Source organism: Lissotriton helveticus, chromosome 3_1, assembly GCF_964261635.1.
Source record: "Lissotriton helveticus chromosome 3_1, aLisHel1.1, whole genome shotgun sequence".
NCBI classification, from domain to species: Eukaryota; Metazoa; Chordata; class Amphibia; order Caudata; family Salamandridae; genus Lissotriton; species Lissotriton helveticus.
The window spans coordinates 1,194,446,891-1,194,470,105 of record NC_136061.1 but is presented as its reverse complement, the minus strand read 5'-3'; positions in this window follow the sequence as shown (position 1 = coordinate 1,194,470,105).

Below are 23,215 nucleotides of genomic sequence, written 5' to 3'. Positions count from 1 at the left end.
TTCTGCACTGTGAGTTCCACCTTCAGTCTGTACACAGTTTAAACACCAGTTTATTGTGCTAAACTTAGAAAATCCATTCCTAAAAATAAATTATAAAGTCTTTCATCAGTTCTATAGTCCAGAAAACCCTTAAACAAAACTCACAGTAAGACCTCCTTTGACTGCAGTAATTGCAAAGGATAGTGTTATGTGACTAGGATCACAGTGTGAGTTTGTTTTCAAAAAAGAGGAAGGTGGCAGATTAAATTGTGTAGTTAATGTATTTAAAAGTATGGTAATGTATGTACTTATGAAATTGGTAAAGGTAGTTTTTAATTATCTATTTGTGAAAAAGATATAATTAAGTCTTTATATTTTTTTGGAAGGACCAGCAACATAATATTATTGATACAATGGAAGAGCATCAAGAAAACGTTGCTTTGAATTTTGATATCTCAAGTGATTTATTAGAGGAACTGAAAGATTAACTTTTTCCAGAAGAAAATGATACTGGAAATGAAGATTTCCCTGAATATGAACCATAGGACCGTGTGATTGATTCAATCTCATCAATTGCCTCAGTGGGGTTCGGTGTTAATACCGCCACGTCATCGGCATAGGCAAGTATTTTGGTGCTATACGTGCCAACATTAACCGGTTTAATTGCTGGGGAGGTAAGAAGTTTGATGATAAGTGGGTTAATGTAAAGAGCAAACAGAATTGGGGCACACGGGCATCCTTGCAGCGTGCCCCTCTGGATGTTGATAGATTCTGACTCTTTGCCATTCACCATAATTTTTGCCTTAGGGTCAACATAGAGTGCTTTGATAGATTTAATGAAGGCCGGGCCAAGATTATTTAATTCTAGCACTTCCCATAAGAACTGCCAAGAGACCCGGTCAAAGGCCTTCTCCGCGTCTAATAGGATCATCGACATCTGGCCCCCCTTTACCCCAGTGATGTCAAATAGGGAGATGGCTCTACGAGTATGGTCTGTCGTACTCTTACCGGGGATTAAGCCATGCTGCCAGGGGGAGACCAGATGTTCGACAATCCCACTAAGCCGGTTGGCCAGAACCTTGGCACAGATCTTCGAGTCCGAGTTAATAAGTGAAATTGGACGATATGAAGAGGTTGATTCAGGTGGTTTACCTTTTTTAGGGAAGATAGCAATATTTGTGTGCTTCCATGATTCGGGCGGTTTCCCATGCCATTGCACGTCAAGAAATAGATCTAATAGATATGGTACAATCAGATTGCCAAGCAGTTTATAAAGATCAAGAGGAATTCTGTCTGGCCCTGCGGCTTTTCCAGAGGCTAGTTCTAATAATGCTAACTCCACCTCAGTAGTTGAAATCTCTCTTTCAAGGTCATCCCTGGTTGTGTTGTCAATAGTCTTGCCAGGGTCTGTTTCGGGAACCCAGTTATTCAAAAAATCTTTAATATTTTGTATGAGCATCATTTTGGTACAGCTTCTGATGGTAGTCTTGAAAAGCTGCTACTATGCCTTCAGAGGAGGTATGTTTATATCGTTCATAGTCTATAGATTGTATAGTATTTTGTGATTGCTTCTGGCGAGTTTTAAGAGCCAGATGTTTCCCCACATTTTCTCCATTTTCATATATTTTATTCTGGTTTACCTGGAGGATTTCTGCTGCTTTTTGGGTCAAGTCACTATTAATTTCGGCTTTTAGAACCAAGATCTTACATAGGGTATCTTCTGCTTGCAGCCCAAGATATATCTGGGTAGCATGCAGCTGCTCTAAGTTTGTTAGTTCTGTATTGAGCTGTTTAGTTAAGCTATCACGTTCTTTTTTACGTTTAGCAACAAAGGAGATAGTTTCCCCCCTTAGAGCAGCTTTATACCAGTCCCAAACAACTAGCCTAGGTGCACTGTATTGATTATAATCAAAGAATTCTTTTGTCCATATTTTAATATATGCTATATATTCTTGATTTGCGAAAAGTTTACGGTCAAATGACCATTGAAAATATGGCTTTTTGTAGCTAGGGACATCAAGAACAACAAACAGAGCATTGTGGTCTGATATTGTCTTGGGGGCTTTAGTTATCACAGCATTTTGGGCAATATTAGCGGTTGACATTATATAGTCAATACGTACGTATTTATTATGGGGATAGGAGAAATACGTATAGCCAGGGTCTTTATTATTTCTTAGGCTCCAGATATCATTTAAGTTGTGGCTGGTCATAAATTGCCGTATTGCCCTAAATAGTCTGGGTTTACGCCCGGTATACATCTGTTGTGTTTGTCTACCGTGTACGTGACCCATCGATATATTAAAGTCACCGCAGACTACCAGAGGCCCTGTCCAAGATGCAAGCTCAAGTTCTAGGTCATAAAATAGGGCCGGATCATCCAGATTTGACCCATAAATCGAGCAGATAGTAATGCCTATGTTAGGTTGCACTATAACCCACCTGCCATGGGGGTCGGCCAATTTCCGCGTAGGTTTGCCCATGAAAGTCCTTGCCAGAATGACAACACCTCGAGTCTTAGATGTCTGTGTTGTTGTGTCTAAAATGTTAAAGCCTGGTATTTTTAGCATCTCAATTTCACCTATTGGAATGTGGGTCTCCTGTAAGCAAAGAATGTCACATGAGGCTTGGTGTATTAATTGATATAACTGTGCCCTCTTCCCCTTGTCATTAAGAGCCGCCACGTTCCAACAACAAAGTTTTAGTTTCCCCATAATTCATTTTGGGTAGCCGAACCATACAAAGTACTAAACCATGTTACTTGCTTTCTTAATTTTATACATATACTAAATTTCCCATGTTGTCCACATTGTCCATATTGTCCATATTGTCTTACCACATATTGTGCCTTAGCTATTTCCTCAGCTGTAAATGTCTTTATTATGTTTTTTGTACATTTTGATTTGCTCATTGTATTCGTTTTATGCTTGAACCACCCCCCACCACCCACTCTCCCTACATACCCCTCCCCCCTTACAACCCAAAAAAAGGCAATTAGACTCAAGTGAGTCTGTAGTGATGGACTAGCGCCACCTGACCGAGACACAGTGACCATGCACCAGTTAGAAAAATACGGGAGTACAGGAATGAGGAAATTAAGGGAAGTGGGATATGAAAGAAAAAGATTAGAAAAAGACCACGATAGATTGATTATTTTAGATAGATTGATTATTTAAACATCAAGTTCGTTCATGTCTGATTACGTGAAAATACAGTTATAGTTATAGCTACTTCATGCTTTCTAGATATTCCTTCACCTTAATCTCTGAAGTGAAAAAACCTTGTTTGCCCCCCAAATACAACTTTCAACTTGGCTGGATTGTTAAGATAAACCACCGCCTTCTTCTCTAAGAAGGGCTTGATCATCTGTCTAAGGCGCCATCTCCTTTCCACTGTTACGTGGCAAAAGTCAGGTCGCACAAAATAAGTAATCGAGTCTCTGCTGCGACGTGAATCGGGTCTGACTTTATCCGAGGTGGCTTGCCGGAGTAGGGAGTTCCCAAAATAAACTAGGATCGCTCGCGGATACCCACCCCGATTTTACAGAGGTTTTTAATGTTAAAGGTACTCTGTGGGCCCGCTGTACCTCCAGGTTCAAGTCCCAGCCAGTGAGTTCTGGCAGGGTATCACGGAAAAGTTGTATAATATATGAACGGCAGTCCTCCCCTTCACTTTTTTCGGGGATACCAAGGACGCGTAAATTATTTCGGCATAGCCGATTTTCAGTCCTCAAGTTTCCACCTCACATCCTGGAGCTCAGCTTCGTGGGAGTTGACTTGTTCTTGAACCGCAGTTGCTTCTGTTTCATTAGAAACTATACGTACTTCCATCTCATTTAAGCGTTCATTAAATGTACCCACAGTTTTAGTAAGTTTACGGACAACTCCTTGGACTTTATGCAGAGCTGCCCGTGCTTTACGGCTATCTTTAGAAGTCTCTTCGCGGTGCGAGGCTATAGCCTGAAGAACAGTGTCCATAACTTGAGTTAGTGTTGCCCCAGATTGTTCTGGTTCTGATTCCGGTAAATCTAATGATGCTGCTTGAAAGGGGGGGACATTTGAGATGAATGGGGTAGATGTGTCTGGCTATGATTCAGCACCTGTAGCGTTGGAGTAAAGTCCCATGCCAGATCATTTGCCCCATGATGACCCCTTTTTTTCTTTAAGACTGTCTTTCGCCCAGCCCTTGATCCCTTGGCACGCAGGTCTTGATCACTTTCTGTGCTAACAATAGATTCTGCGTCATCGTCGTCCAACTCTTCAAGCTCTTCCTCAGTATCCCCAGTATCCCCAGACCAAATAGCGTCTTCTGAGAATGAATAGAAGTCAGTGGGGTCTGTGATGTCCTTATCGGTCTCGACTGTTTCTTTGGTCCCAGCAGCTTCAGTTACATTGCCCAGTACCATACTATTGAGAGTGCTTTTTTGATACTCTGTCTCTGCATTAATTATTATTGCGTCTAGATGTTCCTGACGCTCTGGGTGCGCCGCATTCTCGTGAGTTATCCGTGCATTTACACCCACATTTAAACCCACATTTACGTCTCCGCTCTCCGTGCTGGCGTCTGTTACCAATAGTGGAGATGTGACGATAGGCGGCTCAATTTCTGCCCCTGTATGGTTGGTGAGGGGGACAGTCATGGTGAATTTATTATTCAGTGGAGACACGAGTGGCAGTTCAGGCATTACCAGAGTATTAGGGGGTAATACTAAAGTCACAAGTAAATCTGCGGCACAACCTGCCCCCCCAGACGTCCCTCCGGACATACCTTTCTCCAGTGGCGTCTCCGTGGCCTCATCCCCCATTGTGGCTGTGGCTGTGGTTGTTGCTGCTTTCGTGGCCTCCAGGTTAGTTTCCGTTTCTTGGCTGTCCAACAGTTCCTAGGGGTCGGCTATGCAGGGTGTACTCCTGGGTCCTGTATCAATCACAGGCACAGTATCTGGAGTTATCCCCTCGGTTCGCCCCATTAGAGACAACTCCGTCTGAGGGTTTTGGACTTTGGATAGTACCGCCGGTGGACCGTCGTGTGGCGCTGCAGAGGTCTTTGCGGTCGGGGCTCGACGTAGCATTTCGACTACGGAGGGTGCCGGTGTACTGAGTTTCCTTGTTGACTTCGATGTCGGTGTCAGTTCCTCCGGCCTCCCTGCCAAACTATTCCCTGGATCGCCGCGCTTAAGCATGATCTCCCGATCACGAAGAGCCTATTTTGCGGCTCGGGTTTTTGCAGCGGCAGCGGCGGAGGCTGCATTCTTCGGTGCCATTGCTGTGAGGAATCCGTTCAGAGAGTCTTCGCGCTGCCGATTAGTGCGAGCCGTTTCAGGTGAGAGGGCGCTGTACAGGAGCCGCAATACCGCTATACCAATGAAAGAAGCAACGAGTGAGAGTTGTGCTCTCAAAGCGGTTTTCCTTTCAGGGTTAATTGCTTCGTCCACTGTTGCTGCCGTTTGCATTTCTTTCTTTTAACTTGCCCCAAAAGCTGAGAGTTAGAGTTTTTTGTATTTTTTCATGATCGAGCGCCTTAGTTATGTCGTATTATTTGGTTGAGCTGCATGAGGCTGCAAAAGTTATCCCTGTTCTTTTCATACGCATGGTCATCGGAGCCGGTCAGGGAGCTGCTAACAGCGACCTAGCATGTCGCCGCCATCTTGCAAGACGATGGTTATATGTACTGAGAACACACCTTTTGTAAGCCCTTATAGAGTCAACAACGCGATGTATCTCGGTGTAACCATCTCTCCTAAGGTAAATGAAATTAATCAGCTTAATTATGATCCACTTATCAAGAAAGTTAAAAAAGATCTTGTTAGAGTTAACAATTTACACTTATCAATAATTAGCAGAGGAAATTACTTTAAAATGAGTGTATTTCCAAAGATTTTATATTTATTTCGGGCAATTCCATTCCTGGCCGATGATGGAATAATAAAAGCCCTCGACTCCTCCATGTCAAGATTTATTTGGAACTATGGCAAAATCAGGAGGGCTCTTCCCAAGTTAACTCTACCCCAACAAAGAGGAGGGCTAGCGATACCAAATTTAACATTCTATTTATGGGCAACCCTCCTACAACAAATGACTACCCTCTTTGAGGCTAAATTACCAACGATTAATGGCCTAAGTTGCTCCATACCATCAATATATGAGCTGTTGTTAGGAGGAAAAGCCAGAGGTCTTTTGCTAAAACAAGTTGAACCATCTTACTTTAAAAAAATTACATTTAAGACTATCACGGATGCATGGAGAGTTTGGAAGAATATCACTAAGTATTTGATAATACCTAAGTACACCAAATATACTCCACTCTGGCATAGTTCAATAGTCCCGACCCAAGTCAATGATAACATCTCGAGGAGATGGGAGAGTTTAGGGATAGTGAAATTAGGAGATTTATTTGGTCAGGATTCTTCACCATCTTTTGAAGAATTATGCCAAAATATCAAATCCCCCGCACTGACTATTTGAAATTCTAACAAGTATATACCTCCCTTAGACAGACTGTACCTAGAATAGAACTGAAGGCTATCCCAATCTTAGAACTAATTGGCAAAAGGGCAACCAGGATAGGTAATATTTATGAATTGTTTATAAACAACCATCTAGAACAAACTGAAAAACGCTGGGCCTCTAAGTTACATAATCCAAATATCGAAATTGATAAGTCTTTGATGCTATCATCTAAACTATTGCTAGCATCTAACCTAAAGGCACAAATTAATAAAACAATTTATGACCTTTACTTCACCCCTGCAAAATTATTTAGTTGGGGCAAAAGAATAAATGATCAATGCCCGAGATGCTCTCTCAGTCCAGCTAATCTTATACATATGTTCGCCGACTGCCCTAAACTAGACTCGATTAAAAAAGGGATGTCCAAATATTGGACTGGAATTTTTGGACACGAACTTAAAACATCATCGACATTACTAATATTGGGCTATGATGAGTCTCTAGGGTACAGCAACAATGAATCAATGTTGGTATTTGTTGGGACAGCTGTATATAGAATACTTTCTGCAACACGGTGGAAAGACACAGACGCTCCTACTTTTCAAGGATGGCTGAACAGACTAATAGGAATTTATAAACAGGAGATTGCAATTTATAAAATCAAAGGGAACAGATCAGGAACCCTCGGTGCTCAGCTATGGGCCCCTGTTGCTACCTGGTTTGATAACCAAAGAAACTCATAGCCTTTAAAGATGTGATATTGTTGAAATGTATTATATATCAACATTTATCAATACTTCCTTGAATTATCTCTTTTTTTATTATTATTCATTTTTTTTTTCATTTATAATTGCATTTTTTGTTGTTTTCTCTTTTGTTTCTTTTTTTTCTTTTTTGCTTTTCTCTTCTCATTCTATTTGAGAGTAATTGGGAATAATCGTGACAAAGCTTAAACTGAACTGTGTTTCATATCTGTTAATTTGATTTTTTGGAACTGATTGAAGCTATTTACATATTGTATGAGTTGTATATTTATGAATTTGCTCAAATAAAATATATTTAAAAAAAAGGAAATGAAGATTTTATGGATTAGAGTTTGGACAGTTCTTTTGTTGAAGTGGTAAAAGCTTTTGAATTGGAAAATCAAAATGTTGTTTATGATCAAAATGAAATACCGGATGATGTCATGTTGCAAGTTTTATTGGACTATGAAATGTTTGACGAATACATTTTTAATTTATAATAAAACATTTTTTGAGTCAGTCTTCTTGTAGTATTGATCGTTCATGTTTTTAATTAACATGAGAATAAATGTTTTAATGAAGTGTGTTAGAGATTAGGGTCACAGACATTAATTCCACTATGAACCCATCCACCGCCCGAAAACTACTGTACTATTTTTAACTCTGAAATATTATTCTCAGCAAATACGTCTATAATTTCGACATATCAATGCTCTGCCATCAAGTCAGAAACAGCACTCACTACATGATTTCCTACTCTGTTCAGAGACTGTTGCTATGCCTTAATTTTACTTATAAACTGAACCAGTGTTTACATTATTTAGTGGTTATAATTTCTATGTTATATGTTAGTAGAGGTCTATATTATTTTTTTTCTTTATTCATAACAGATTATAATTTTGATCAGAAAGAAAAATCAACATGCCGAACAAAAATGAAAAAACAAAAACAAAAATACTATTCCAAGAGAAAACAATTAGAAGAATTACGTAATCAACAAAAGATGGACAAAAGAAGAGTGCTCTTGGTAAGACAACGAAGAATTTTCTAAAAAAATTAGGTCAAAGTAAAAAAAAATTGGATAATGTGGGAAAGGAAAAACATTTGGCAGTATCTACAAGGACAAATCAGAGAAAAAAGAAAAATGTTTCCCAACTCTGCAGTGAACAAATTAATAGACGTACTAATCAGTTTGCGGAAATCAGGAAACGTATGTTTTATAATAGAGTAGTTTCGAATTTATTAAAAAATGAAAAAATTTCTAAAAGGAAATCTGCTTTTTATAAGAAAAAAAGTATATTGAGAATGTTGTTGAATGCGCATTTCAGACAAAAAAAAGTTATTTGTTTTAGTAATTAATAGAATAAATATACTGAATAAGGGAATCAATGTTTTAAAAGCTAAGTGTAAATGGAAAAGAGTAATTAATCGGACTAATTTCTGTGATGTTTTTTCTGGAAAATGGATGCATAGTTCAAGTTGTGAGCCATTTTTTAATGAAGAGAGTTACTTTCAAACTAATGATTTGTTGCATGCAGTTGACACCAGTGGTCGAGCATATGAGGTGAAGGACGGTTGTCCTATTGATAAAGAGAAAATTGTAACTAGAAGTACAGAAGAGGTGATAGCTGATGAAGTTTTAGGGAGACGTCCTAAGGCTCCTGTGTACAGTTGGAATTGTAGTAGTATTTGCAGTGTACGACAGGATTCAATTGATTTCTTTCGCAATTTCTTATGTAAGTATGCTAAGAAAAGTCTTTACACAAAAAGTTAAAATGTTGCAAGAATTAGACCCTTGCAGAGTGAGAGAAAAAACAAGTCTGCAGGGGCATTCTCTGGCTTGTCTTTCTAAAAAAGTATGCCAGAGTGTTTTTCACCATTTCAGGATGTTAGCAGTGCATCATACCGAAGTAAGGAAATTAGTGAGAAGGTTTTATTATGCAAAAAGTCCAGCACTTAAGCTCAAACAGTTAAATAGTGCTCTTTTGCATGGATCTGAATTAGATGTTAAGAAGATATGTGAAGAAATTGAGGTTAGTTACTTTGGTCCAGAAGAAGACAGTGCAGAAACTGATACAGTAATAGAAGGAAATGTGGTATAAAATGTTCGGAATTTTAATACTGAAAATTTTGAACAGGAAATAACAAAGTTTAAGGTTATTGCAGGTGAAAAAACAAATTTTCCTTGTGTGTGTTGTCGACGCACTCATTACAAAAATCAAAACAGGTTAGTTGATTTATATTTAAAAAGTGAAGAGGAAAATAATTATGAGTGGAAAAATTTTGCAACTTATTTGTTGGTAGAAAATTGTTTTGATTTGGGTTCTGATCAACGTATTGGTAAATATTGTTATAATAAATTAAGTGATAATAGAATGCCTGCTAGAGCTGTACATAATAATCTTGAGTTGGTGAGTATTCCATCTGAACTGAAGGATTTAAATACCTATGAGACTATTCTGATTCAATGTGTGCATCCACTTCAGGCTATTGTTCGTATGGAGCCTAAGACAGGGAAATTAAATCCTTCAGATTTACAAAGAGGATTAAAGGGAAGAGTTTTATATTTGCCTCTTGATTTAAAGAAAAACATTGAGACAATTGGTGTTGAAAATGTACAAGAGGAACCTTTAGTTATTCTAGTTAATGGTGTGCCTACAAATAGTAAGAAAATCTGGCAAGATTTAGTGGATGTTAGAAAAGTAAAAAAGGCAACGTTATATTTGGTCAAAAACGATAAATACTATAAAAATGTATACGTAGGAAAAGAAGAAATAAATGAAGAAGAGGAAAATGATTTGTCTGCTGGACAAATTGAAAAAGTAGATGTGTCCAGAAGTGAAGAAATTTATGAACATTACAGTGTTCATCCACTGCATTCCAAAGAAGCAATGGGGAATGCTATTGAATTATTTCAGATGAAAAAAGCAGAAGGAACTCCCATTAGTGTATGGGAAGAGAGCTTGGAAGCTCGTTGTTTTCCTCAGTTATTTCCAACAGGTCAAGGTGCACGATATGATGACCGACCTATGCAGATTCCTGCATCTGAATACCGGACAACAAGATTATATGCAGAAGATCCGAGATTTCGTCAATGTATTCCATATTTGTTTCATCTTCTGTTTGAGAGTGACTTATCTGGACTTCCTTATGCAGTAAACCATATACTAAAAAGTGGAGTACATCTGCAAAATGTTTCAGCAAGGGAGTTTATGGATAAAGTCCAACAGAAAGACACTGTTTTGGATTCTCACCTAATTAATCTAATGGCATGTCAGCGTGGTACTAATGAGTATTGGTACCGTCGTCATGGAGATTTGAAATGTATGCTAAGAAACTTAGGAGCACCTACATGGTTTCTAACTCTAAGCTGTGCTGAGTATGCTTGGGAAGATTTACTTGAATTTCTTCGAGAGGCAAATGCAAACATCGAAAATATAGAGTACAAGACACCTGGAGAACTGTGCTCTTTGGATCCAGTTAATGTTTGCAGATATTTTAATCATAGATTTGAAGCTATGATGTCTTTTATTACAAAAGATAGATAGGAAGATAAATGAAATTATTAGTGGATCATACTGCCTGCACGTATGATCCACTAATAATTTCATTTATCTTCCTATCTATCTTTCGCTTCCATGCATCTTACTGAAGCAAACTACTTTTTCAGTTATCTCTACAATTAACGTATTGGTACCAATACATTGAGATGGGATCTCTTTGAACCACTAATGTACTAAGGATGAGAAGGACAACTTTCAGGGAGTCATGTACTCATTGTCTTCCTAAAGGCTATCACATGTCCTTTAGGTGGTATTATTTGAACAGGTCGACATACAGGGAGATGGACCTTTTTAACTATATTTCACTTTGTCTTTAATAAATAGGGTTGGAATACTTTGGATACCACCTTTTCCTTTTCGGTTTTTATTTATTTTACCATTACAGCCCTATATTTCTCATCTTTAATCCTTTTGACTCCATCTCACCACCCGAACGTTTTCAGAGAATAATACTTAGTTGGCTACCGATCGTTGGTGCACACAATGCTAGAATACAATCCAACATGGCGGACCCATGACAATTTCGCGTTCTAGTGCTCCTACACGCAATGATTGAAATACACTTCCTGTTTCCCGGTCACGTGTCCGTTCTCGGCAAACGGCGACCGGGAAACTACAGAGGAGGGATACCACGCATCGGGTAAGAACGCTCTTCCTCCCGTTTGTCTAATTAGAGAAGTGAAGTACGTATTTACGTTCTTCTACCTTGTTAAGTAGACAGCATTAAAATTGCTGACTTGATCACCATAGTGATCCCTTCCTTTATTTATATTCCACAGAACGAAACGCCGAGACTGTTCGGCAACCACTATACTGCAATCGAACGAACTGTTATGGATCCCCTCCCGGTTACTGACTAATACGCACACGTATTAAGGTACGGTGTACTCAATGTGACCGCTCTTTATGGCCAGTGTGAATATCGATAGATATGTAATTCTTTTAAAAAATGTTATAATCATATGACCCTAACACTCATACTATACACTTGGTTTCCTTTACACAGCATACGCTTTTAAAATCGACAACTCAACGTCTTGGCTTGGAACAGAAGCATACACACTTGCTTTCTGGCATTGTCTTTTTGACACACCCTCCGTATGACTTAACTAATCCCAGCTATTTCTGGTAAGTTGAGTCTCTCAATCCCTTCTTCCATAACGGTGTTCTTCACCTAGGAAACTTTTTGCCCTTTATCCTATGTCTCTCTGTCTTCTTACAGATTGATGTCCACATTGAACATTTACTCTTCTAGACCTGTACATTTGCAGGCTGGTCACAAGGTAGGCTCCCTCTCCTGCTCACACTCTACTTTGGGCTATTCTTTTTCTTTTCCTTGCATGCACCAAGTTTCCTTGCATGCAAATCACGTAACGATCATTGAGACATACTCACTCTGAGACGTTCTTGACTGGACAAACCTTTTGGATTGTATTGCTGGTTGTTAATACAGCACTTACCAGACCTTTTTATGTGTTAATACATGACCCAATAGGATTATTATGAAAAACAAGATATTGTCATGTTATGTGTAAATACAGCTCTAATGTCTTTTCGTTAAACAGTCACCCTAGTCACATACAATACCCTCTCACATTCTTGACTCTTGGAGATGACCGGCACGGCATGGGGGTATAAATAGTCACACACAGTCACCAATCTGAATTGGAAATGTGCTGTAATTATCAACAAAATCTATACACACATTGTTATCTTCTGTCACCAGCCCTGAAGAGTCATTGTGAACCACATCCACACGACGAAACACGTGTCGGCTGATTGTGGCTGATTGTGGACCGATTAAACAACTCATCTTGAAACAGACATTCAAGAATCTGCATCTGTCCTTTTGTGATACTGTTGTAGTGCTTTGAATTTAATTGCTTACCTTTTGCGAACTCTATGTTTTTTGTGTGCGAGAGCAATGCTGTTTTTTAGTCCTGTTTTTAGTAATTATCTGCAAATGTTGAAGGACGAAATAGAGCAAGAAGCAACAATAGCAGCAGAGATTGCTTGAGACAGTTCTCAAGATAGTCAAAGTTCTGCTTCGTTGAGTCAAGATCCACTTGGCCAACCAATTATCCAAAATGAAGCAGCCACTGCCATGGATGAGGTGGAAAGAGAAATGGAACAAGTTCAAGAGGATGTAATAAACTTAGAAGAATTGGAAAAGCAACTTAATATTGAGCAAAAACAAATATATGATGAAGTGACAGAGCAGATTGAGCATGGTTTTCGTCATGAGAAAAAAGAATGCTCTTGTATGTCATTTCAACCTGTCCGACTATATGTGAGTGGAGAAGCTGGAACTGGAAAAAGTTTTCTAATTAAAATAATTGCTACATATAAACAGCAAAGAACTGAGTCATCACTTGATTGGCGCGCGATTGGTAGATATTCCGTTCAGGTGATTTGCACAAACACAATGCTCACGATCTTCATTTGGCACGTAAATTGAGTTTGCGAGCACCAGCCGCCCAGTGAGGAGTTGAGACTGAGCTGTTTCCAGCCTTGTGTAAGTCCACGCTGCCGCGTAATATGATTAGCCTGAAAGCATTCACTCACAGAATATTCGAACTAACGGTTTCATGTTTGCATTTATGTATAATGGCAGCAACGTTAGAAATCTTCGTGTTCTTGACTAATGTGGTATGCGGTTCACCTATGCTATCAATCATAACAGTAGCGAAAAAAGTTTTTTTCCAACTGTTTTATGACATTGGCACATTATATGCTTATGTATGACGTAACACATTTTCATTGTACGTATCGTTGTTTATATGTCACTGTTGATTAAGTGGAGCGTATATTCAGGTCCTGTCTCATTTCATTTTTTTCAGACCCCTGATGAAGGGTCCTTCTTTTATGACCCGAAATGTATTGGGTACCATTGGAAATTTATGAAAAGTTGTGAATTGTTTGCATCATAAGAAGCATTATGTTTGCACATAATATTGAAGTTGAATGATAATGTGAAATCGATAATTCAAATGGAATTGATATGAAGAATTGAATAAATTCAACATTTGGATAAGAAACCAGAGAGTTTCATGGTATATTGTGCGCACATTTCTGTGGACAGGTGATCCTCTCCACATCATTCTTCAGATTTCTAAAGGCACGGAGGGACGACGTGCGACAAATGAGGCGCCCACTCAAACAGCACTTTATTTCAAAATACAGAATCCTAATCAAATAGTGTGCACGGGGATAATATTAATATTATTGTTTTAAACTTTCCAGTCTTCCTCATCCCTGATTGCACCTCATTGCAAACATGCAACTTGATGAAATTGCATCGTTAACTACAAACAAAGCCGAAACATTAGGTTTTTCATCGGAAGCAGCAGAAGAGATTTATGGCTTGATTCAGGAGACCAGGAAATTCACTCCACAAAAAACTACCACTGCACAACTTTTAAGACAGCTCGAGTACATGAGTAAAAAGGAAATCAACCAAAGGCTGCACGCAACCACGTTAATTCACTATCACAAAAACAAGAGAATACCTAGGGGACTCAGAATAGCTCTGAAGCCAATGCTTTGTAAGAACAGCAAAAAATTCGTTGAGAAGTGGTTTCAAATCTTGAACAAATGCTCATTAGACTTAATCTTACAGATAGTTGAGGAACTATCTAAAGTATTGATAGAACTGGAAGAAGAAATCAAGATCACACAAACAGAGGTTAACAAAATTCCGGATTTAGACAAAACTTTGGAAGAGATCCACACCAAATTAGAACGTTATGCTAAAGAAGTCAATGAACGAAAAGTACGAAAATACCGGAGAGACACACTCGACTATAAACTTGAAGAAGTTTATACGTGGGCGGAGATCTACAACCAAAGGAAATGGCAACTGCAGCAACAATCACAAAAAACCAATACTTCTTCACAAGAAAGTGTAGTTTCTGACTTGGAAATAGCTTCATCTAGATGACCAGTGAGCAAGACAAATAAAGAGGCAACAACAATACCTACAAAAAATACCACTCAACAACCGTCTTTTTTAGAGATCAGTCCAGCTGCAAACGCACCACCAACTTTACTCGAACTAGAAGGGTTAAAAGAAACCGAAGAGGAAATTGCCAAAAGGACGAGGAGTCAACTATCGAAAGTGACCTGAACATGAATATTTCATCGAGAACACTAACTACATCTCAAAAAAAAGTTTTGAACAAAGGTATCACATTTGTTCCCACGTGTCGATCCAACCTCGCTGAAACAGAAATTGCTTTATTTAAATTTTTTAGGTCACTCAAGTTAACGTTTTTTTCAAAGACAAGCAAAATATTCAGAACGAAAGAACATGGGATAAAGACTTTAGACCCAAAAGCAACTTCTGGCACCATTCTCACATAAGACCATTGAAGCTTTTGAAAGGTCAGTACTATCTGAAGTGCAGCATATACCATTTATCAAACCCCAAAAAAGCAATTTGTCTGCCAAAGAATGGAATACACTCAAAAATTTGAGCAAAGACAAATCTTTAACCTTTCAGAAAGCAGACAAGGGTGGCGCCCTAGTCATAATGGACACGGAGTTGTACGTTAAGAGTGTTAATGATCATGTTTCTGATGAGAACATCTATTTACCTCTAGAATCAGACCCGACAAATGAATACCAAATGATTTTGCAGAAAATTGTGGATCATGCATTTGAAATGAATTGGATCAACGATAAAACTAAAAAAAATTTGAATTGAAATTCCCCAGGAGACCAAAATTGTACATGGTGCCCGAGATGCACAAAAATCCGATCAATCCTCCCTTCAGACCCATCGTCTCAGCTTGCTGGTCCATCTCTGAACCCATTGGGAAATTCGTTGACACGTTTTTACAACCGATCGTTCAGAAAAACATAACATACATAAAAGACACCACAGCATTTTTGAACCTGTTGAAAACAGTTGAACTGGAAGCTAACACAACATACTGGCTATGTAACATCGACGTAACAGCGTTGTACACGTCGATCCCTCATAATGAGGGTATGGAAGCTCTGGAACGGAATCTTTTGAATAGCGACTTGGAAGACACGCAAAGGATATTCATCATGGAACTAATGCAGTTTGCATTGTATTATAGTTATTTCGAGTGGCAAGGTAAATTTTACAACCAATGCAATGGGACATCAATGGGCTTTGGGGGGGGCCCCCTCATACGCCAATATGTACATGTGCAAATTTGAGACTGATCATATTTTGGAAAAATTAATGTGGACTGAAGGTCTAGAAATCTTTAAAAGGTTAATTGATGACATCTTTCTAATTTGGAAAGGTCCTAAAGAAAAACTAGAAAACAACATCATGACATTGAACACAGTGAATGAACGCATTAAATTCACCCACAATATTGCAAAAGACACCATATCATTTTTGGATGTGCAAATCATTCTTCAAAACAACAAGATCAGCACTAAAGTACACATCAAACCAACTGATAGGAATTCAAGCCTGTTGTTTCAAAGTTTTCACCCTGAACCGCTCAAAAAACATTTACAAACGTCGCAATACATAAGACTAAAAAGAATCACTACCAATGATGTAGATTTAGACATCTCCATAAAACAACAAACTGAAAAGTACCGCCAACGCGGTTATCCGCAAGACATTCTTGATGCATCGTTAAAAAAAAGTCAATACAATCCAGAGAACAATTGTTAAAAGAGAGAACTAAAACTCAAGATCAAAAAACTGTTTGTGTACTGAAATATTGAACTGAATCCAGCAGAATAAAATGCATCATTAACAAACATTGGTCCTTGATCCGAACTGAACCTGATCTTAGTTGTTTGTATGACGACAGAGTTACTTTTGCGTTTCAAAGATCACGTAACCTTAAAGAACTGCTTAATACACCAAAAAAGGAGAACGTGAGTTGGCGAGGCATGTTAAGATGCCAAAACTGCATTCATTGCGGGAATGTGATAACAGGTAAGACATTAACGAACCCCACGAAAGGGTATCAAATTGAGCTGTATCATACAAGCACTTGTGATACATCGAATTGCATATACATGATTAAATGCCCGTGTGGCAAAGTATATGTGGGCCAAACGTAACGAAAGGTTAAAACACGTATTACAGAACATAAGAGTAATATAAGACTCTTCAACAAGAAATCCACAGTTGCTAATCATTGGAATGAAGCAAAACACCAAATTTCTCAATTACGATATATGGTTTTAGGACAATCCCGCAACGCTGCGACAGGGATCCTGTCAAACAAAGACTAAGAGCTGAGTACTTTTGGATTAAGAAATTGAACTCTACCCATCCCATGGGGTTAAATGATCAGATTGAGTACTCATGTTTTTTGTAAATCCAGGAATTTGACATTGACTCAGTTCGTACACTGGGTCCCCGTATTATCTGCCATATTAATTTCCTTTCTGATTCACATTTTTACAATGTTTATGTGTGTAAAGCCATCTTATTATATATCGTCCATATAGTTAGTGCCATTGTTTATTAGAACACAACCATTCAGTTTGTTTTGAATACTTTATTGACAAACGCATTCCTTGCCATTTCCCAGTGAAACCATAGACCACCATCACATGACACTGACGTCATTCGCGTACTTCAGCGCGATTGGTAGATATTCCGGTCAGGTGATTTGCACAAACACAATGTTCATGATCTTCATTTGGCGCGTAAATTGAGTTTGCGAGCACCAGCCGCCCAGTGAGGAGTTGAGACTGAGCTGTTTCCAGCCTTGTGTAAGTCCATGCTGCCGCGTAATATGATTAGCCTGAAAGCATTCACTCACAGAATATTCAAACTAATGGTTTCATGTTTGCATTTATGTATAATGGCAGCAACGTTAGAAATCTTCGTGTTCTTGTCTAATGTGGTATGCGGTTCACCTACGCTATCAATCATAACAGTAGCGAAAAAAGTTTTTTTCCAACTTTTTTATGACATTGGCACATTATATGCTTATGTATGATGTAACACATTTTCATTGTACGTATCGTTGTTTATATGTCACTGTTGATTAAGTGGAGCATATATTCAGGTCCTGTCTCATTTCATTTTTTTCAGACCCCTGATGAAGGGTCCTTCTTTTATGACCCGAAATGCATTGGGTACCGTTGGAAATTTATGAAAAATTGTGAATTGTTTGCATCATAAGAAGCATTATGTTTGCACATAATATTGAAGTTGAATGATAATATGAAATCGATAATTCAAATGGAATTGATATGAAGAATTGAATAAATTCAACATTTGGATAAGAAACCAGAGAGTTTCATGGTATATTGTGCGCACATTTCTGTGGACAGGTGATCCTCTCCACATCATTCTTCGTATTCAAAAATAAGTCATATTATTTTATTACTTTGTGATTGTTGAAGATGTAGCAAACTTGCACAAGAAATTGCGATTTAGAGAAAATCATTTAAGACATGTTTTTTTCTCATATTTACATTATGTAATCAAATGTTGTCTGGGTTTTTTAAACACAATCATTTTGATTGTGTTTTTTTCCCCCCGCTGTTATATGATGAGTAGTATTGAGCTCACTGTTTATAGTGAAAATCAATATATTCTGAGAACAGCAAAAATAAATCATATAACATATTGTACAAGTTATTTTGTATTTTGTATTCACAAATATTTCTTATAACTGTTTTGTTTATTCTCTTCCACAGATATTACATTTATAAGGTAAGTACGACTAATAAAAAATACTTTTTCATTAGTTTTTTATTTCTGTTTGTCCCTATACTTCCCTCACTCCCTCTCTGTTACCCTAACTCCCTTCATCTCCTCACTTTGTCAGTCCCCTTCTCTCACGGTCACTCCCTTTAACTCATCTACATTTCGTCATTTACCTTTCTTTGCTCCTTCCCTGAGTCCCCTTCTTGCACTGTTTCATTCACTCCCTCTGTCTCTTTCCTTTCTCACTCCCCTTGTCTCATGCTCACTCGCCTTTATCCACCCTCTATCATCCCTGTTTCCTCAATCTCAATGCCCTTCTCTTACCCAACCTCACCCCTGTTCCCTTGCTCTGCTTCCTTCACTTCTCCTCATTCTCCATACTTCAATCCATACTTCAGTTCCCCTAGCCTACTCTATTTCCGTTTGTCTATCCCTTACACTCCTTCCCTGTCTCTACCCCATTCACCTTCTCTCACTCACTCTTCTTAACTCTATTTCTCTTAGTGCCTTAACACTTTTCTTAACTCACTCCTCTACCCTTAGTCCTTTTGTTTTACACATTGTTTCTCTCATCTTCCATTTTCTCGTCACACTCTCCTTTCCTCCCTCACCATACTTTCCTTTCCAGTCATTCCCTCAGTCCCTTCCTCTCTTTCACTCAGTCATCTTAGTCATTGATTTATACACTACACCTTCTGTCTCTCTCTCTCTCTCTCCCTTTCTCTTCCTTTGTTTCACTTTCTGTTTCCTGCAGTCCTACTTTTTTTTGTTTTATGAAATGTATATTATAACTCAATTTTTTCTTCCACAGATAGTATATTTTTAAAAGAAATGTACTATTAGTTTGTTACTATTTCTAAGGTAAGTATGAGAAACAGAAATATTTTTTAATCACTCTCTTACTTCTCTTTGTGTCTTGGTCATTGTTAAATCTATCTCTTATTCGCCTTCCTTAACTCTTTTTACTTTCCTTTAGTTTCCTTTACTTATTCCCATTATTTCCCTTCTTTCTTCTTTACAGTCTTTCTTTCATTATTAATACTGTTTTTTCAGCCTCACTCACCTTGTCTAACTACCTTTTTCTCGTTCTGTCCTTTACTTGTCTTTCTTATCTTCTACTATCACTACGTTTGTCTTGCTTTTTTTTCCATTACTCTTTTCCCCTCACTCTTATATCCCTTCCCTCAATATCACTGCCCATTACTGAATCTCACTTGTCTAATCCCACTACATGTTTTCTTCTCTGTGCATCACTCCCATTCCTTTTCTTCTTCTCCAATTTCTTCAGTACCCCTCATTTTCTTTTCCTCACTTCATCTGTCAATCTTGCTCCCTAATTTCTTTTTCTCATTCCCTTGTGCTACCTCCTTTTCATTTACTCTCTCACTCATATTTTGAATATTTTTTTCTCCTTCTTTTATTGTGTGTAACTCAGTCTAACTTCTCTTCCTGTCTGTATCTCACCCCTTTTCTCTTTTCCTCTCTCTTTCCATTACTCTCCCTCACACTCTTTCACTCATTTAATTCCTCAGGGGCAAATTTAGAAGCCCATTGCGCCTCTTTTATACCGCCCGTGCGTCACTTTTCTTACGCACTGGCAGTGCAAAAGAAGTGCCATAGTGCAGGGAGATGCATCACGTTGTAAAACCCTGCACCACATGAAACCAGTCTCAGGTTTCATGTGGGCATTTCCACGCAGGGGTAGGCGTTCCGTCACAAGAACTCCTTTGAAAAGTGATTCAGTGAAATCTACAAGATTTCACTGAGTCACTTCACCAACACTAATGTGTCAAAACATTGCATCTGTTGAAGCAGATGTAAAGGTTGACATAGCACGTTACAGATAGAGGAAGTTGGAAAAGTGCTGAGTTGCGTCCTGCATGCAACAGAATTTCAATACTGTGCAAACTTTCAGCCCTAGATGTGATGTGCATCATGAGTGGTGCAAGGATTAATTTGTGTATCGCATCTTTCCTGGTGCATCTTTACTATTTTGCAGAGATGTATTGGGTAACATAAATCTGTCCCTCTGTTCCATTCCCTTTCTATGCTTTCCTAAGTCCCTTCATTTTCTTATTCAATTTTGTAATCACTAATTTCCCAATTCTCACTTTAACTTACCTCCCTTTTATCATCGTCAAATCCCCTTCCTTCATCATCTTTCCATTTCCTTTACCTTCACTCCCCTAACCCTACTCTATGTATCTCTCTTTGTCCCTTACTGTCCGTCCATATATTCATCCTCACTCCCCTTCTGTGAGTCCTGCACCTTTACTTTCTTTTCCATACTGTTCTTCCCATAATTCTTAATTTCCTTTAACTCACTACCCTACCTTTAAACATCTTGGGGCAGATTTACAAGCCCTTTACGCCTCTTTTGCGCCGCTGTTGTGTCACTTTTGTGACACAGCGGCGGTGCAAAAGATGCGCCATGGCTCATGTTAGTCAGTCAGTCAGTCAAAATACACTTTATTCGATTTTCGAGAACTCATAAAAGGCAATAAAATTACAAGCATTTTAAAAAATCGACAATTCATTAATGTACAAGAATGTAGACATCATATATACATAAATTTTATATCAGTAAAAATCAGTAAAAATCAATAAAAAGATACCATGATTAAGATAAAACATTCAGTGAAACTCGTTTGTTCCTATTTCTAAATGCCGCTGCTAGGAAGCTTGCAACACTAAAGATTGTATAAGTGTTGCCCAGCATCTGAAGATAAATTAGTGTGGGCCTGACTTGAATAAAGCCAGCCTCTCTCAAGACAGGTCTCAGATATTTTTTCCTTTCGGTAGCATAAAACCCACAAAACATCATAAAATGCATGGTATCTTGATTAGAAAATGTGTCACAATCACAGGGAGGGGCGTATTCTGGTTTAGCCCAGAAATGGTAACAACCTAATGTATAATGAATCAAATTAAACCTAAATTTGGTCAGTAAAAATCTGTGTAGGGGTTTGGTGACAATTTTAAGGTACGGTTCCAGAGAGGGGGTGGTAGTTAACACTAGGTATGTTCTTACTGATGAATTCGCTAGTTCCTTCTCCTCTCTGTCTAGGCGTGCCCTCTCCAAAAAATTGTGCTTAATCCATTTAACATCCTCTCTCTTAATACTAAGTGGTGCCAGAAAAAGTTTGGGTTTTCCCAGGGATGCAAAGGTGTTTTTTAGATAGTTCAGCCAGGGTACTTTCATAGCGTGATCCATGGAAACAACATCCGCCAAAATTGCATGGTTCATAGTTGGTTCTAAATTGAGCCATGTTTTTGCCCAAAAAACCAGGGGAGCCAATTTCAGCTTGTCCATAATATAGGACAGGCCCATCTCCTCATGGATGGAAAAGGTGGGAGTGGATTTAGGGACAGATAGAAAGTGTCTAATGAGCCCATTCTCAATCGTTTGAATTTTATCATGATTGGCATATCCCCACAAAACGGACCCATAAGATGCAATGGGAATGCACTTGCTATTATAGATTTTCACAAGTGCCTCCATCGGCCTAGCCCCTAACCTCCTTGAAAAGCCCAGCAAGGCAGACGTGGAACGAGCCAAGGATAGAGTCTTCGCCTTAATCTGGGGAGCCCACGATCCGCTCTCATCAAACAGGACCCCCAGATAGGGAAAGACTGAAACCCTTGAGACCACCTCACCCTTACAGATGAAAGTTTTAGATTTGGGCTTACATCTTTGTCGGCCTACTATCATGGTATGCGATTTTTTTGCATTGACTCTTAAGTCAAGGTTTTCCATGAAGGTCCCAAAAAGGTCCAATAAGACCTGGAGGCCATTACCAGTACGCGCTATTAAGACTGCGTCATCCGCATATAGGAGGGCCGGCACAAACACTCCTCCTACATGCGGGACGTCTGCCACCCCTGCCTCTAGATGTTTTCCCAATCCGTTGATATAGATGGTAAAAAGAAGGGGGGCCAGAATGCACCCTTGGCCACACCCTTCTCTGACCTAAATCTAGGCGTACACCTGCCTTCCTTTGTGACCCGTACTGTGGCAAATAGCTCCTGATGTAGAGAGGCCAAAAAGGAGACTAGTGAGGCATCTATCCCTATCTCCATTAGGATGGACCATAACTTGGACCTGTTCACCAAATCGAAGGCCGAGGAGAGGTCCATAAAAGCCAAGAAAAGTGACCCCTCACCGGCCACTGTGTATTTGGAGATTAAGAGATGCAAATTAGAGCATTGGTCCAGGGTCCCTCGTTTCTCTCTGAACCCGTATTGTATGTTCGAGAGCCCCCCACAGACCTTGAGATTATCCCTCAGTTTAGATAATAAGACTCTGCCCAGGACCTTTATGGCAGAGTCATGGAAAGAAATCGGTCTGTAACACGCCGGGTCCTCACGTTGCCCCTTTTTAAATATTGGCATTATAATAGAGGTCGCCCAGGAGGCAGGAAATACGCTGTCATTGACTGCACGGAAGACCTTAGTAAGCACCTGAGACCACATTTTCGGAGAATGTCTATATAGATCCCCAGGTACGCCGTCAGGCCCCGGCGATTTGTTTTTTGAGGTCTCTAGGATCGCCTTCAACACCTCGTCCTCATTAAACTCTACCGGAACAAAAGCCCGGGCTGCCTCTCTATCACATGGGACTGGGCTATTCTTGTCACCATATACCTCTTTAAAATGGAGAAGCCACCTTTCATCCGGGATAACGCAGTCAGTGACTGCGTTATCAGCCCCTGCAAAAAACGGCTGGTTAATGATATCCCAAAACTGCTTACTGTCTCGCAAGACATCTGTATCAAGTAATTTATTCCATGCATCGCTTTTGATGGCGTTTTTCCT